This window comes from Empidonax traillii, unplaced genomic scaffold (assembly GCF_003031625.1).
Source record: "Empidonax traillii isolate 1590-97213 ecotype Southwest subspecies unplaced genomic scaffold, ASM303162v1 scaffold99:size1466351, whole genome shotgun sequence".
NCBI lineage: Eukaryota > Metazoa > Chordata > Aves > Passeriformes > Tyrannidae > Empidonax > Empidonax traillii.
This window is the reverse complement of record NW_020955292.1, coordinates 776,060-790,162: the sequence shown is the minus strand read 5'-3', so window position 1 is coordinate 790,162 and position 14,103 is coordinate 776,060. Positions and strand designations below refer to the sequence as shown.

At 44.8% G+C, this 14,103-nt stretch overlaps 1 protein-coding gene across 1 annotated transcript in view; it reads left to right on the top strand.

The window, feature by feature from the left end:
- Window positions 1-14,103, top strand: part of MSI1 (musashi RNA binding protein 1) — a 73,183-nt gene that overhangs the window by 4,203 nt on the left and 54,877 nt on the right. Inside the window, exons 5-6 of the mRNA XM_027881945.1 lie at window positions 1,945-2,065; window positions 2,437-2,562. The gene's annotated coding sequence lies outside the window, so the exon portion shown is untranslated. The remainder of the gene's footprint in view (window positions 1-1,944; window positions 2,066-2,436; window positions 2,563-14,103) is intronic.

The window sequence follows — 14,103 nt, the reverse complement described above, 5'->3', positions numbered from 1 at the left end:
TTTCACTCTTAATTACTCAGAGAGAAAGCAGGCAGGGGACTTTCTCAAACTAATAGGGTTGTTCTCTGCTCGGGAAGGCAGCTTGAGACGCCCAAACTTCTCTTGCATCAGACTTCAGGCTCTGATTCACAGGCCTCTTCTGCCAGCAGCAAGAGCTGGTGTCTATGTGGCACTTGGAACAAACAGTTCAGCTTCCAAACCAGCTTACTTATTAAAGATTGTTATGTTCACTCTGATAATTGGGTGTTCTTTGGAGACCAGCAGAAGAACTGACCTAGCCTGCTTTGGTTTTTTGCCACTTTTATGGAAAAGTATGTTAGTTAGTGATCCATCTATCTGTGACTCCACCTGAGGACCTCAGTATCCTTTCAGACCTGAAGGCTCCCACCTCTCTGCCAAGCACAAAAATGTTGTTGTCTAGAGATTAGTCCAGTGAGCAGGACTCTGAACTTGGACTTAAAACCAGCACTGAATTCCCAGTTCAGCCACTGAATGCCTTTGTGTCCTTAGCTGTGGAACAGGGTAATCTTCTCTCTAGAATGGGGCTCTTAAGAGCAGATGTCTTTGGATTGTGATACTCTTGGCTGTGAGTGCCAGGGTAAAGGTGGGTGATGAGCATGTCTGGAGAGATGTGTCTTTTTCCTAGGATGCAATGCAAGCACAGGGATTCCCCTGCTGAAGTAGCATTATCTCCTTTCATCCCTGGGCACAAAACTGAGTCTGGAAGTCTGCTGCAGAGATGAGAGTGGCCAGTCACCAGCCAAAAAGTTGTCTACAGGAACTGCAGGACTTTCTTGAACACCTGCACGCTAACAGGAGGTGTAGCTGTCAGTGGTTTCAGCAAAGAGATCTGTATTGTCAAGTGCACACTCACACACATGCAAGTGTGTTTGTTAACTTCACCTGACAAAGCTAAACTTACGCCCTCTCGTCTTTACCTCCTGTTCATTCGGCCTCTGCTTTTCTGTACAGAAAATAAACATGCTGAGGGCTGAACATTCCCAGCCCATGCACCAACAGCCTCCTGGGAGCTCTGCTTTGGGATTCTTGGAGCTGTGTTAGTTCAGCTTGCCTGGGAAGGCAGAGGGTTTAGTCCAGGAGCACCTGTTTGAGGATGCCCAGCAGTGGTGGGAGCCATGGGCAGATGAGGTCAGCAGTCTGAAGTGTCTGCAGAGGTCAGAGGGAAACTCTGACTGAATGAGCCATTTCTCTTGCAAATGAAGAGCCAAAGCCTGGAGCAGCCTTAGCAGAGCCCAGCATGTGGGTCCAGGCTGTTCCTTTTATGAGCTGATGGAAATGGGGCCCAAAAGGACTTCCCTGATGGAGTTCTATCACAGGCTTTGTTGTCTTTCCCTCCTGCAGCAAGCACTGGGCATAGAAGATGGACTGGGGGTTATCCTGGCTACCAGCACAGTCAGGAGGATGAAGGCTTTATGGCTGCCTAGAAAACCTAAGGCATATAAGTATCCTTATTGCCATTCCAGGAGGAAAATCTTGGTTTAAGATGTAGAACACATGTATATTTCTGCTTTAGTGCTCCTTTTTACACAACCTACACTAAAATGACTAGATCCAAGGGCTGCTTTAAAATAATGCACATAACTGAGTAAGGGATTGAAAAGCCTGGATTCTGTTCTTCCTTCTGGTGGGAAACTGTCAGTTACTTTAATAAAACCCTATGAATGTCTATGCTTATCTTTGTCTGCCAAGCACTGGAGAAAGGTAGTGTATTCTTTTTTTCTAAAATATTTTGAGGATTTTGGGTACAGAATGCTTTATATATACAGAATGTTGCTGTTAGCACCGTCTATCAGTGAAATCTCTTTCAGTCTGCTTTTATGCAATAACGTTACTTTCTCTGAATTGTTGATTTAGAATTAATTTTAATGTTATGTAAACAGTGTCAGTTCTCTCTTAACCGCTTGCTCTTTTACTTCTTTGCAGACCACCAGGGAACTCCCTTAGCTGTGACATTGTAATGGGAGGTGGAGACACCTCGAGGAGAAGGTCGAGACAGGCAACAGCAATTACAGTCAGTAACATCTTTGACTTGCCTCAATTACAGGTTAGTGTGATCTGTGCTTGCCATCTTTCCTATGTGCAGGTATTTACAGTGAGGCAGGACATGAAAATAACTGTTTCCCTTGCAGGAACTTTAGGAGCAGCTTCGTATTATTGTGTTTTCCCAGCCTCAGATAGAGTAGAGCAGGGTAGGGGGTTTAAGGAAAGGCAGCTAAGGTTGTAATAAATGTACTCAGGGTTTCCCCTCACTGCTGTGATGTTGCAGCCCTGCCGAGCAGCTAGAAGTTAGAACAGTCCTGGGACTGCCAGAACTTGCACTAAAGGGAAAATGAACTTATGTTTAGATTTTACTTTTCAACCTCTGCTGTGTGTGGACGATTGTTTTTCGTGGCTTTCATCTCTATTTTCCTTTAGAAACCTCAGGAGAACTGTCCACCCTTCAAATCTGTTTTGATGTGTTTTAAATGCATGACATGGAGCACAGCCACTCTCAGTAGGTTGCAGAAAGAGGCCATCAAACCATAACACTTCTTTGGAGGGGTGAGCTTGTTCTTTATTCCCTGGAAGCATCAGCCAGGTTTACACCACTTTGTGTAGGAAGAGCTGCAGGAGAAGATGAATGTTCCTGAGGGCTCAGAGGCATTTTGGTGTTTGGGGTAAGGCTGAGGTTAGCCGTGGAGCCCGTGTCCAGGCAGTAATTTGACAGCAGACATGGGCACACAGTAATGCAGGCTCTGAAAATCGCAGGAGCCTGCTGAGTTATTGTGAGCTGGAGGAGCTTTTCTGTTTGTGGGCACATGGGTCTGCCTGCCTCACATTGTGCAGACATAACTGAGACATAAAGGAGGCTGGCAAATTGCAGAACATTGATGGAAGGGGGGGCAGGGGGCTGAGGAAGAAAAGTTAAGAGTTCGAAGACAAAGGGCTCCAGCCTAGTTGTGAATTCCTAGCAGGTAGCTGGTCTTTAAATGAAAGCATTTGTCAAGTAACTCACTGATTTAATGTGGGAATTGGATAGATATCTGCAAAGGTTTTTGCACCCTGTCTGCAGTGTGATTACAGGAGGTTTAACAAAGAAAGAAGTTTTACTTTCTCCCAAGGTTTGTATTTGTTCATGCACCTAAAATATATAGGGCAGGCAGTATAGATGACATTATAAAAAATGAGGCATACATGTTACATGTAGTGTTTCCACAATTGTGACAGATTTTAAATGAGGCCTGTAACTTGCTTTCCTTCTGGTAGTGCCCCATCATACCACGAGCACCACTGCTGGATTACCCAGGGCCTCGCATCGGCCACGTTGTGGCTGTTGGTCTGGATCCCCTGTCCCACAGAGCCTCCTGTTTTACCTGGGCAAGGCACCTGGCATTTCCATTACGAGCAGCTCCTTTCTTTCCCCTGTGTTATCTCCTGTCACCGCACTGGGACCTCAGTGTCCTGATGCAGTGCCTTGGCTGTGCTCAGCAGTGGCTGTGATGGGGCTGCACTGTCTGTGCTGTGCCTGTCACCGAACTGCTGGGACAGATGCATTGCACAGAGCCAGCCAGCAGCTCTGTCTGGGCAGCATGTAACCCCTCTCTGTGCCTGCTGGAACTCTGTTAGGGAATGTAACAGGTTGGTAGGCAGTCCCCCTACCACAGCTCTAGCTGATGCACAGCCTTGTAGTATTTTTAGATTGGACCATTATTTCAAGTTTGGTTTTGTCTATTTGTTTTGTTTTTTAAACTTTCAAAAGCCTCTTCTTGAGCCTTGAACTGTTCTTATGCTGGAGCCTTGTGAGTTAATTACTAAGGACTCACAAGTTGTTGATAGATGCGTGCAGAAAGTAGCTACATGGTTGGTCATTCCAGTAAATCATTGGACTCTTCATGAATTTAATTCTGGGCTTTTCCTTAAAAGCCCTCTCCCAAACTGGACACAAGACAATGGACACCAGCAGGCACAGCTCCCAATGACTAGGATATTGTCACATATCCAAAAGCCTGGTGGGAGGAGCAGACATTAGGTCTGAATTCATCCTGGCAGGGAGATTTGGCTGAGAGAGAAAAAAAGAAGGTCAGAGGCAGCTCCAAGGAAACGGCTTTGGTTTAAAATGTTTCATTAGAGTTTTCACACTGGAAACATAAAGTACAGGAATACAATTGCTTGGCAGAGAAGCCACATTAGTAGCAGTCCTGTATACATTCAGTGCTCTGTATGGAAGGAGACACAATATATCCCTGGCCACCTCAGCAAAATTAGGGGTTGCTCTTCGGAAAGGTGACTTTTTTCCAAAATAGCTTACGTAATCTGGAGAATTTTTTAAATCAATATTGATAAAAGATGTTCTTTTTTCAGCAGACCATTGCTCTCTACTTTATCTACTCAGCCTTTCCAGGGCAGACTGGCTTTATCTAAGCAGTGTATCAATGTCAGTCCAGCTGGGAACACTATTGGGATGCTCACCTCCTGTTTTTCCCCTTCCCCTCTCTGTCTGTCTTTGATTTCTCCTGTTGTAATTCAATAGGATAATCAGGGATACCCTTTTCCAAAGGGTTAGTCTTTCCCTGTTGATTCAACAAGCTCCCTTTTTGAAGACAATTGTTATCTGCCACTTGGGCTTTGTTGCCTCAGGATGTTTCACCTCCCCATGCAGGTACACATACCTGTGAGACCTGCCAGTGCAGGGCTGTGGCAGATGTCACCAGGGAGGAGGTAGGAAATGGGTATCAGTGTGTCTCAGCTGTTTTCTTCTTCTGGGACACAGCTCCACCAAGGAACTGGGCAGGTGAAATGTCACAGAGGAGTATGTGGTGTGGATGGATTATTTTTTAAGGGAAGCCAGAATTAGTGTACATTTGTTTTTTTTCTGGTTTAAAATATAGGTGAAAAATTTGGAGAGGCTTTGTTGTTACATCCCAGTGGCAGTCTTAAGTTTACTCTGGCTTAGAAAGGAGGGTTTCCCAACAGGCTGGCAAAACAAAAGCACACATACAGTGCCCTGCAAAGGTCATTCCTGACCAGACCCCGAAACAGCTGAAGTACAGATCGCCAATATTTCACACTGACAACCTGTGTGGCATATTTGTACCCAGGTTCTTTTGTCAGCACTTCCAATAATTTTTATGTTCTCCACTGGCTCTGCTGGGCAGTGTGTTGACAGGGCCCTGGGTGCACCAGCTGACTTCACAACCTCTTCTCCCTGTACTACAGGTTTGGCTGCCTGTGCTCGAGGTCTGTCATGATATGGTGGAGTGTGATCTGGGATCAGTGCTGGGAAAAGAAGTATGTGCCAAAGAGCTGGCAGAAGCCTTCTGAGGCCTCTGAGCTATGGCACAGAGCTGCCCTTGTCCTTGGTCCTCATCTGGGGTAGGCTGGACCTTGCTGATCCTGACTTCACTTCCTGGCTTGGCCTCAGACCTGGGCTCACTGAGCCCTTGGCTAAATGTGGTCACTCTCACCGGAATTCTCTGCTGTTCTTGCTTGGTCACTGTGCCCCTGTGCCCGTTTACACCGAGGTCCTGTCCCTGCTGTCCTCGCTGCCAGCCCTGCTCCCCTTTGCTCCTCGGGCTCCCCAGGCTCCTGCACAGCTGCCGCTCTGCCCAGCTCCTGGCATGGACCGCAGCCCCTCCGTCTGTCTGGGAGGGCATGAGCAGTGATACGAGAGGCATTACTGCTGTGACAATAAGGAAGATGTGGCATTAGCTTTGCCTCCCTTCAGCTTCCCGAGAAGCTAAACCGAAATCTGGGTCTATCGGCACGGGCCCGGCCGCCGGGAGAGCAGCCGGCAGGAGGAGCTCGCCAGACACGTCATGGATCATTCCCGGACACTCACAGCCGCATGTTTCAAGGGCATCGCTTTAGATCTGCCTTCTTGGGACTTCCTTGCAGACAAACCAGCAGCAGCAGAAGACAGAGGAAACGTCGTGGTATTGCAACCGAGCAGCCTCAGTGATTTATTTTAATTTTTTTTTTTTTTAAGGTTTCTCAAGTTTTTTTCTCCCACTGCAATGCCTTTGTCATTATTGCAGAAACTTAAGGTATTCATGAAGATGTTTGGGATGCCTTTTGATCCCTGGCAGTGGCCAATTGTTTTATCTTCCAGGAAAGCTAGTGTAAGATTTTATGGACAGCATCCAAACCACAGAGTAAAGAATTCCAAAACAATGTTTGTCTTTGCATAGGAAGATATCTTCCTGGAGTCCTCATGACCCCTGAGGGGACCTGCAAGCAAAGAGCTCTGAAATGTATCAGCACCACTCTGAATATGGGCCTGACAAAGTTATTCAAACAGCTCTGCTTCCTTGTATGCAGTTCATCTTTGTCTGCTGTGAGAAGCAGACACAGAGGACAGTAGTCACACTCTTGCACAGCACAATGTTCTCATCAGGTAGGTGCAAAGTGTCACCCTGCTTCTTCAGGCCAGTCCTGCAGCCCTAAATGTCACAGGCTCCATGGCCATACCTTTGCACCACCTTTAAGATATAATGAAGATAAATTTTTTTTAATTGGTGAATTCTTTAATTTTTTTCAAGTCTGGCCCTCATTTAGCTACTAAATGGGAACTAGGTGCCTTTTGGTCCTGAATGTGGCTGTAATAATTATTTTGATTCTCACTGTGCCAGAAACTATTCTAATGCATATCAGCGTAAATTAAGTCAATAGAGATTCTTCAAATTTATCCTGGTGTTCAAGAGAATGGAATTCATGCACTTCAATTTACAGCTTATTAAGTGATCAGAATTAATGAACTTGCAACGACCTTTTCTGTTCTTGTTTACACGTTTTCTTCCTATTCAGTCATAATGTACATGATTTAGAAGAGGGAGAGTTGAAAAGGCAGCGTGTGGGTCAGATATGTCCCATGGAGCACAGCATTGTGCTCCAGGCTTTAATCATATCTGCAAAGCTGTGAGGTAGGAATGGCACCTCTGTTGATCCACAGAAACCCAGCTTGATTTTCAGAACCCTCTCTGCATTCTGAGGGCTAGAAAAATATTTGTACTGAGGAACAGAGGAGGTGTTTAATAGATGCAGAACAATTCCTCCTATTTTTTTTTCCAATGTAGTACCATATTTCAGTCTGGAGGTTGGGAATCATGCAAACCATCAGATCCATCTTTTATTCAGGGATTTGGGAATCACTTGGGATGTCACCAAGAACACCTCACCTAAACCCTGTTTTTCCTAAGATCTGCTGGAGATTATCCCACTATGGATCATTCAGCTCAAGGTTGGAATGATGAATGTTTTGCTTTGGTTTTCATAATGTCTTAGGCTAAACCTGTGAGGCTGTGTGCTCATCTGGACATCATTTCTGTCTCACTTCATGGAACAGCACAACTTCTAAATGCTCCATCTGATCAACTGCAAAAATTTTGGACACTTCCTATTATTCATGTGAGAGACAACACCGCTAATTTGTGAAAATACTAGGAAATCAAGAAGGGAAAATTGAGAAGCAGATACCGTTGCATTTGTAGATGCAGCAACTGGGTGATAGCTCTTGCATACCAATTCCTTTATCTCATCTCTGTCTATCACTCTAGAAAAGTTATCATGTGAGCACACTCAAAGATCTGTCACCAGATAAATACAGGGCTTGTATGCAACCTTTGCAGAACTGGAGGAGAATGGAGATCCAAAGTTGGAAGGAAAAAGGATGAGGAACACCCAGAAACCCCAATGTGAGGGAGCTGAGGTCACCCTGCTAGAACAGCATTGTAAGTGTGCACAGGAACCCTGGTAGTGATATTTAGAGAACCCATTTATTCAGGGAGTGGAGGTAGATGGGGCATTAAAATCCTACTGTAGGAGAGAATAAGGGATTCCTGAAGAGGAAAATGCTGGGATCACAGCAAACCCTACACAACCTGCTTGGGGGTATGCACATGCCCCAGGCATTGGAGGGGGAGCTGAGAGGCCTGGAAAGGTGACATATGAGGCATTTGTGCAGGGGGGGAGTGAGACATGGAATAAATCCCTGCATGAGAGAGCAAAATCTTCAAAGGAACGGCTGTAGATGGGAAACTGCCCATATGAAATAAGAAGTAGAGGATGGGCAGCCACCTCACTCTGAGCAGCTCTGATGGATGCTGAGAGCAAAAGGGCCATGGCAGCAGATGGGAGAGGTGGTTTCAAGCCAGGTGGGCTGATTCTGGCCATATATGAGTTGCTGAAAACCAGAGAAACTGGTTAGTAAGATGAGCAGGTGAGTGGAGCCCAGGGCTGGACAGAGCTCCGAGCAGAGCCACACAAGAACTCACCCTGAACATGCTGCTCCTCCCTGTGCTGGTGCAGAGGGGAGGCATCTCAGGGACCACCAGGCACTGCCTGTGGGTGAAGGTACCGTGCAGAGGCAGGTAGTCCCTGGAAGTTGGTGTATTCCTAGTCCTTTTTAGCTCTTTTTACTTTTGTACCTGCATACCAATGTTGAAAGATGAGAGAGACCCTCCAAGGCAAGCATAGTGAAGCGACACAGTTGCCACTGAGGACTTGTGAAAATGGGGGGAGAAGAGCCCATGGTTGCATTTGAGGGAGGTACAGCACTCTGGATTCACAGGCTTCAGCTTTAACTACAACTGACTTAAAAGTCCAGTTGAAAAACAAACACAGATTAATACAAGGTTCAAGTACTGCTCTTTTTTCTGAATTTGTTTTTCTTCTTCTCCCCTTTTTAGTCCTGAGTGTTCAAGCCCACGAGGCAATAACTTAACAGCGCTGCTAGTATTTCCATGTTCTGTTTCTTTAAAAAGTTCATGAAAGTTGTCACAATACCCCAGTAAAGCTCTTTCTGCTGTGCTATCTAATCCAAAGTAGTTTGTATCAGATTTATGTTCTGGCAGCTCTGTGATAAACTTGGACTCAACCACATTGCAAACACAAAAGATTACTTAAAGTTGTTGTTATTGAATTTGAAGGACTCTTTTGTTTCATGGATCCACACCCTCCTACCAGGGTTGTGGTCCTCAGTGGCTCTGCATCTCATACATTTATGAATTTAGGCAGACTGGAAGGAAGGCATTTCCACTAGTGACAGTTTAATATTTTGGTAGATTTAACCTGCTCTTTGTGTTAAAATTGTGCCTTTCAAAAAAAAACACAGTAGAAGATACGAAGCATTGGAGAATTCAGTGAGGTCTGGTATTTTGACCAAAGGGTCCTTGAGGTGTAAGTTAGGTTTCTCCTCTCTCATATAAGTCTCCTTAAGCCTGGTGTCTCAGTTCATAATGCTTCCCTGAAACCCTGGATCAACCTTGTGAAGTTCCTAGACAAAGACAGTTATGTAGAAAATAATCAGACTCTGGATTCCACTGGTGTGAGGCCTTGCAAACTTGAGCCTGAAAACATGAAAGACTGAAACTATGATGTCAGTCACACCCTCAACACAAAGATTATAGGTGTAACCAGAGGAGGAATTCATCACAAAACCTCTCTGATCTGAAGTCAAGCAGAGCTCTGGAAACAGCTGCCAAATACTCAAGGCCAGAGACTTCTCATCCTGGGGCCGGTTCATCACCTGTGTTCTCCGGTGCTCTAAAGCCTGTTCTATCCCCAGTTTATGGAAAGAGAATGATAACTGACATCCACTGCAAAAGCTGGAATTTGTGTGTTGTATTTGTGGTTGTTTTTTTTTGTTAAAATGAATCTACATTTGGCTGAAGGAATAGTATTTTTTCTTACTATGATTCCAGGAGGAAAAAAAACACTATCTCCACACTTCCAAGGGAGAAGTTCACCTTATAACATCAACTGTACCTTGGAGTTGCACCTAACAGTGACTACCATCACTAACAGTACAATAGTCTGTGCTGTCTAACTGCCCCTGGAGCAAAAAATCAGTTAAATCATTTATAATTCATCTTTAAATTACATGTCTTGGAAAGGTTATATATCCCTGTATTGTTTCTGTACTCATGACCATCACTATTTTGCGTGTTCTTTATCTGATTCTGCTGATGTTTGTAAAATATTCATGGAATTTGGGGGTTTTCTTCTAGTGTTATATCCCAAACGCAGGACTCTGTAGCTCGGTGGAGGGTCACTCTGCACTGCCCTGAGAGCTGCTGGAAGTCCAGGTGTGCACAGGCGGCAGTGAACAGGGCAGGGAGAGGCACAGGACACGGTGAACTTCTCAGCTGCCTTTTGGTTTCCAGCCCCATGCTCTGTACTGTTGTGTTCTGCTGTGAGAATCCTTCAGTTCTTCTTCCCTTTGGGTCTTTAATGCTAGCAGATGGAAATCCATCTCAACTTTCAAAAACTCTGAATAATTTATTAAGAACAAAATTGTTGGGTCTGAGAGCTGGTTCCTTCTCTCTTTCTTTCTCCTTTTCTCTCTGCAAACTGCCTTTCAGAGGCAAAGTTTCTAATTACAGGTCAGGGAGGCAGGTTTAATCACACAGCAGAGCCCTTGATGCAGTATTAGAGAGTGTTATTTATACACCTGAATTAATAGGGATGCAGCATTTCAGTTGAGAAGAATAAGGTGGTTTTCAATTTCACTCTTTTTATGTGAAACAAACCACATCAGATTCACTGGGCTTTTTGACCTAAATTATTGGGATTCTGAGTAACTACCAAGTAGCTGCTGTGCAGAGCAGAAAAAAAAAAAAAAGAAAGAAAGAAGAATAGACAGAGAACTGCTCACATAGCAGAGGAACAACAGAAGCAGGACATATTGGAAAAAGCTGGGAGGGGATGGAAAGAGGATAGAAAGAGGAAGCCATTGGGAAAACTGAACAAGGTAGAAATACACTCATGCAGCTCTCTGTCCCAAGGAAGACTTCTGGAGAGTGGTAGCATCCACAGAAACGGAGGGGCAGTGTCAGTCTGCCGGCACACACTCAGATATCTCGAAATACTGCTGTACTTTTAAGGCCAAGAACAGGAGGGATGGAGACGAAACATGAAGCACGTGAGGGGTCCCTTGTACTCGGTGCTGCAGGGAGTGGGATCCCTGCACTGCCAGCACTTAGAGGCACCATCAGCTTCTGCTGGAGGTATTGGTTCTGTAGCTCCGAAAAGAAGAGGGGAATCTGGGCAGGATTGCTCCTGCGGTGCTGTGAGCTTTCTTACAGCAGCATAGAGATGAATTTTCTCTGCTAGATTGGATGTGAAACTCACATTCCCTGTGCACTTTCATCCAGTTTTATCTCTGTCTCTAACTTGTGTGGTTTGGCTTAATGTTTGGTTTCTGCTTGGCTGCCTGGAAAGTCTGTGAAAATTTCTAGGGACTTTCTGGACTTCTTTTTAGGGTAAAGAGTGGGAGACCTGTGCCTGTGCATCTGATTCTCTAAGCTGTGGAATACTCTGAATTGACTGAGATCCTGATCTCAGAGTCATTGTCTGCGCTCTGTGATAGGTTTGTGTGTCTCCCACTGGGAGATATGTTGGGCCACATGATGGGCAAGGGTCCCCAACACCAGGCTTTTCCTTCTAACACCAGTTCTCCTGACTGTGGTTCATGGATGAGGCACTTGTCCCTCAGTGTGCCCTGCAAAGCTGTGGAGCTCCCCATGACCTGCCACACCAGCATATCTGCCATGTAAAAATCCTGAAGTGACTGGGAGGGTTGCTGTGCTTCAAAATAGCTAAAATGCAGGTTCTGTGGGTATGGAGCAAAGAACAGCAGCGAGGATTCCAGATCTTGTGCTCAGTATGTGAGACTTGGCATGGCCTTGAGCTCCTTAGAAGATGCATTTGCTGTGAGTGGTAGCTTTATAGAAACCATACCCAGCAGTCTGTAAGCTCAGCTTAGAGACAGATGAATGCAACACAGTCAGTACCTATGTGATATATTACTTAAGGGAAAAAGGTTATCTACTTTTGTAAATTTACATTCAATCCCAAGTTAATTTTTTGTTTAGTATAGTTAGACTATGGACCTTGTTCTCATGTGCGTCTGCAAATCATTAGCACGGTGCTGGAGCAGTGTGTGCAGGGAATAGGAACTGATTCACCTGGTCCAGGGTGTCACAGTGCCCTGGACATTGGATCTGTCAGCCTGGGTCTCCAGCAGTGTGTCAGGACCCCAAACTGGGCTGCAAGCTGGAGGGACAGCCCGTTGCAGATCAGAGATCAGAAGTCTGAGAGAGCAAGCAAAGGAAAAGTCTTCAGCAGAGAAAGATGGAAACACTGCTCTCCTGGACACAGTGGCAGCAGCCAGCTATGCTTCCTGGGCTTTGCGCTGCCAACAGGAGGTTTTCTACCAGGCTGCCAGAGAGGAGGATGTGAGGTCTGTGTGTGCTCTGCCCGTGACATCCCTGTTATTACTGTCACATGCAGGTGGCTGACACCCGCCGTGACAGAGGCAACCGAGGGCTTGGTGTTGTGCTGTTCCAGACAACTTGTCGGGTGTGTGATAGTCAGGCTGCCCTTCCTGTGGGAGGAGATTTAGAGAGCACTCTTGGTTTTTGGTATGTATGTGGGTTTTCTGCTCCGAAAATAGCTGTCTGTTGGAGTGGGAGTATCGCAGAGATGGGAGAGGATTAGCAGTGATGACACGGATGGTCATATTTCAGGGCAAACACCTGTAAATCAGTCTAAGCCTGTAAGTAGCAACCTATTAAACTGAGTTCACCTCAGCAGCACTAACCCTGTGCCTGCTCGGGAAGGCTGGAGCCCTTGGAGTAGGGCTGCTGCTACAAGCTCAGCCTGTTCCCATCTTTGCACCACTGCAAATGGAGTAGATATGAATGTTTACAGCAGACATAACATTTTAAAGAGGTGAGGACATCTTTTTAATACATCTGCATTTCTGCTTCTCCCTGCTGCAAACTCGTGTTTAATGAACTTTGCATAACAAAGTGTTAGGAACATATTTCCTATAGATATATGGCCTAACCACCAAGTATTAATGATTGTTAAGTTACTCTGTGAACAAACACTCTGTACCTGTGACCTGGCAGTGAAAATGTTACAGGGTCACAGAGCTCAATCCAGTTCTCTCAGAAACTTCCAGAGTGATTTGTGACATTACAGTATTTTGTGCCTGGGTTCCACTGTTCCATTATCCTGGAAAATAACATCAACATCACCAAGGCTATGAAGACATACGAGATCTTTGGCTAGTTTGTGTGTGCAATTGAGATTGCATAAGGAAAGCATCCTTGTCTTTTCTGATATTTAAATCTCTTAGTTGCTCTTCTTTTTATATCTACTTACACAAACACACTTTTATATAATTTACTTTATATGTTATAATTTATGTTGAATATTGCTGTGAAAGAAAATCCAGTCATTTCAAATATTAGGTTTTAATAGTAGTTTATAAGTTTTCTTCCTTTTTAAAAGAAGGCATCGAAGTTTCATTATTCTTACTAGCCTGTCACCACTAGATTGGAGCATAGGTTTATATAACATTTTCTTTATTACAGGGATCAGTAGTAGATACTTCAGAGAAGATGTACAATAAAGAACCACTTGGTTTCTCACCCGTAAGGGAATTTTTCTTGAAGTAACAAGCCTGGCTCACCTGATCATGGCAGTTGAGTCAAATTATGGACCTGTTTTATTTTCCCATATGTTCTCATGATCTCACAGACATTGCAGGTGATCTCTTTGCTTCAGGCTGGCTGCTGCCTCCACTCTGCCAGGTGAACACAGCTGAGTGTCCAGAACAGTGTGTTGTGAACAATGAAGAGCTGTTGGGTTTTTCTGTTGCTTTGTGTCTTCATAAATAGCAAATTGTACATTAAAGACTGAGAAATAAGCCTAAGTAGGTCCAGGGAGTCATGAGAGTTATAGATAAACAATACAGATCTCTTGGGACATCTTCACACTGGTTGCTGTCACTGCCTTGTGAGCCTGGGGATTCCAGTGATGCTGACACTGAGTTTTCCAGAAGGAACTGGGAATAAAGAAATGGGACAGATTTTACAGGGGAAGTGCATTTCTACTGTTTCCATATGAGCTCAGTAAAAGAACTACCGCACATCTACAAGGTTCTTACAAGTCATCACTTCTTCAGGTCAGTGGCACACACCATTCTCCTAAGAAAATTAAAAATTTGCATTCGAAACAGTTTGCGTCCAAATAAATCACAGTTAATGTCATCATCCCTCATTTACAGATTCAGAAGGTAAGATTTCAGCAAGGATT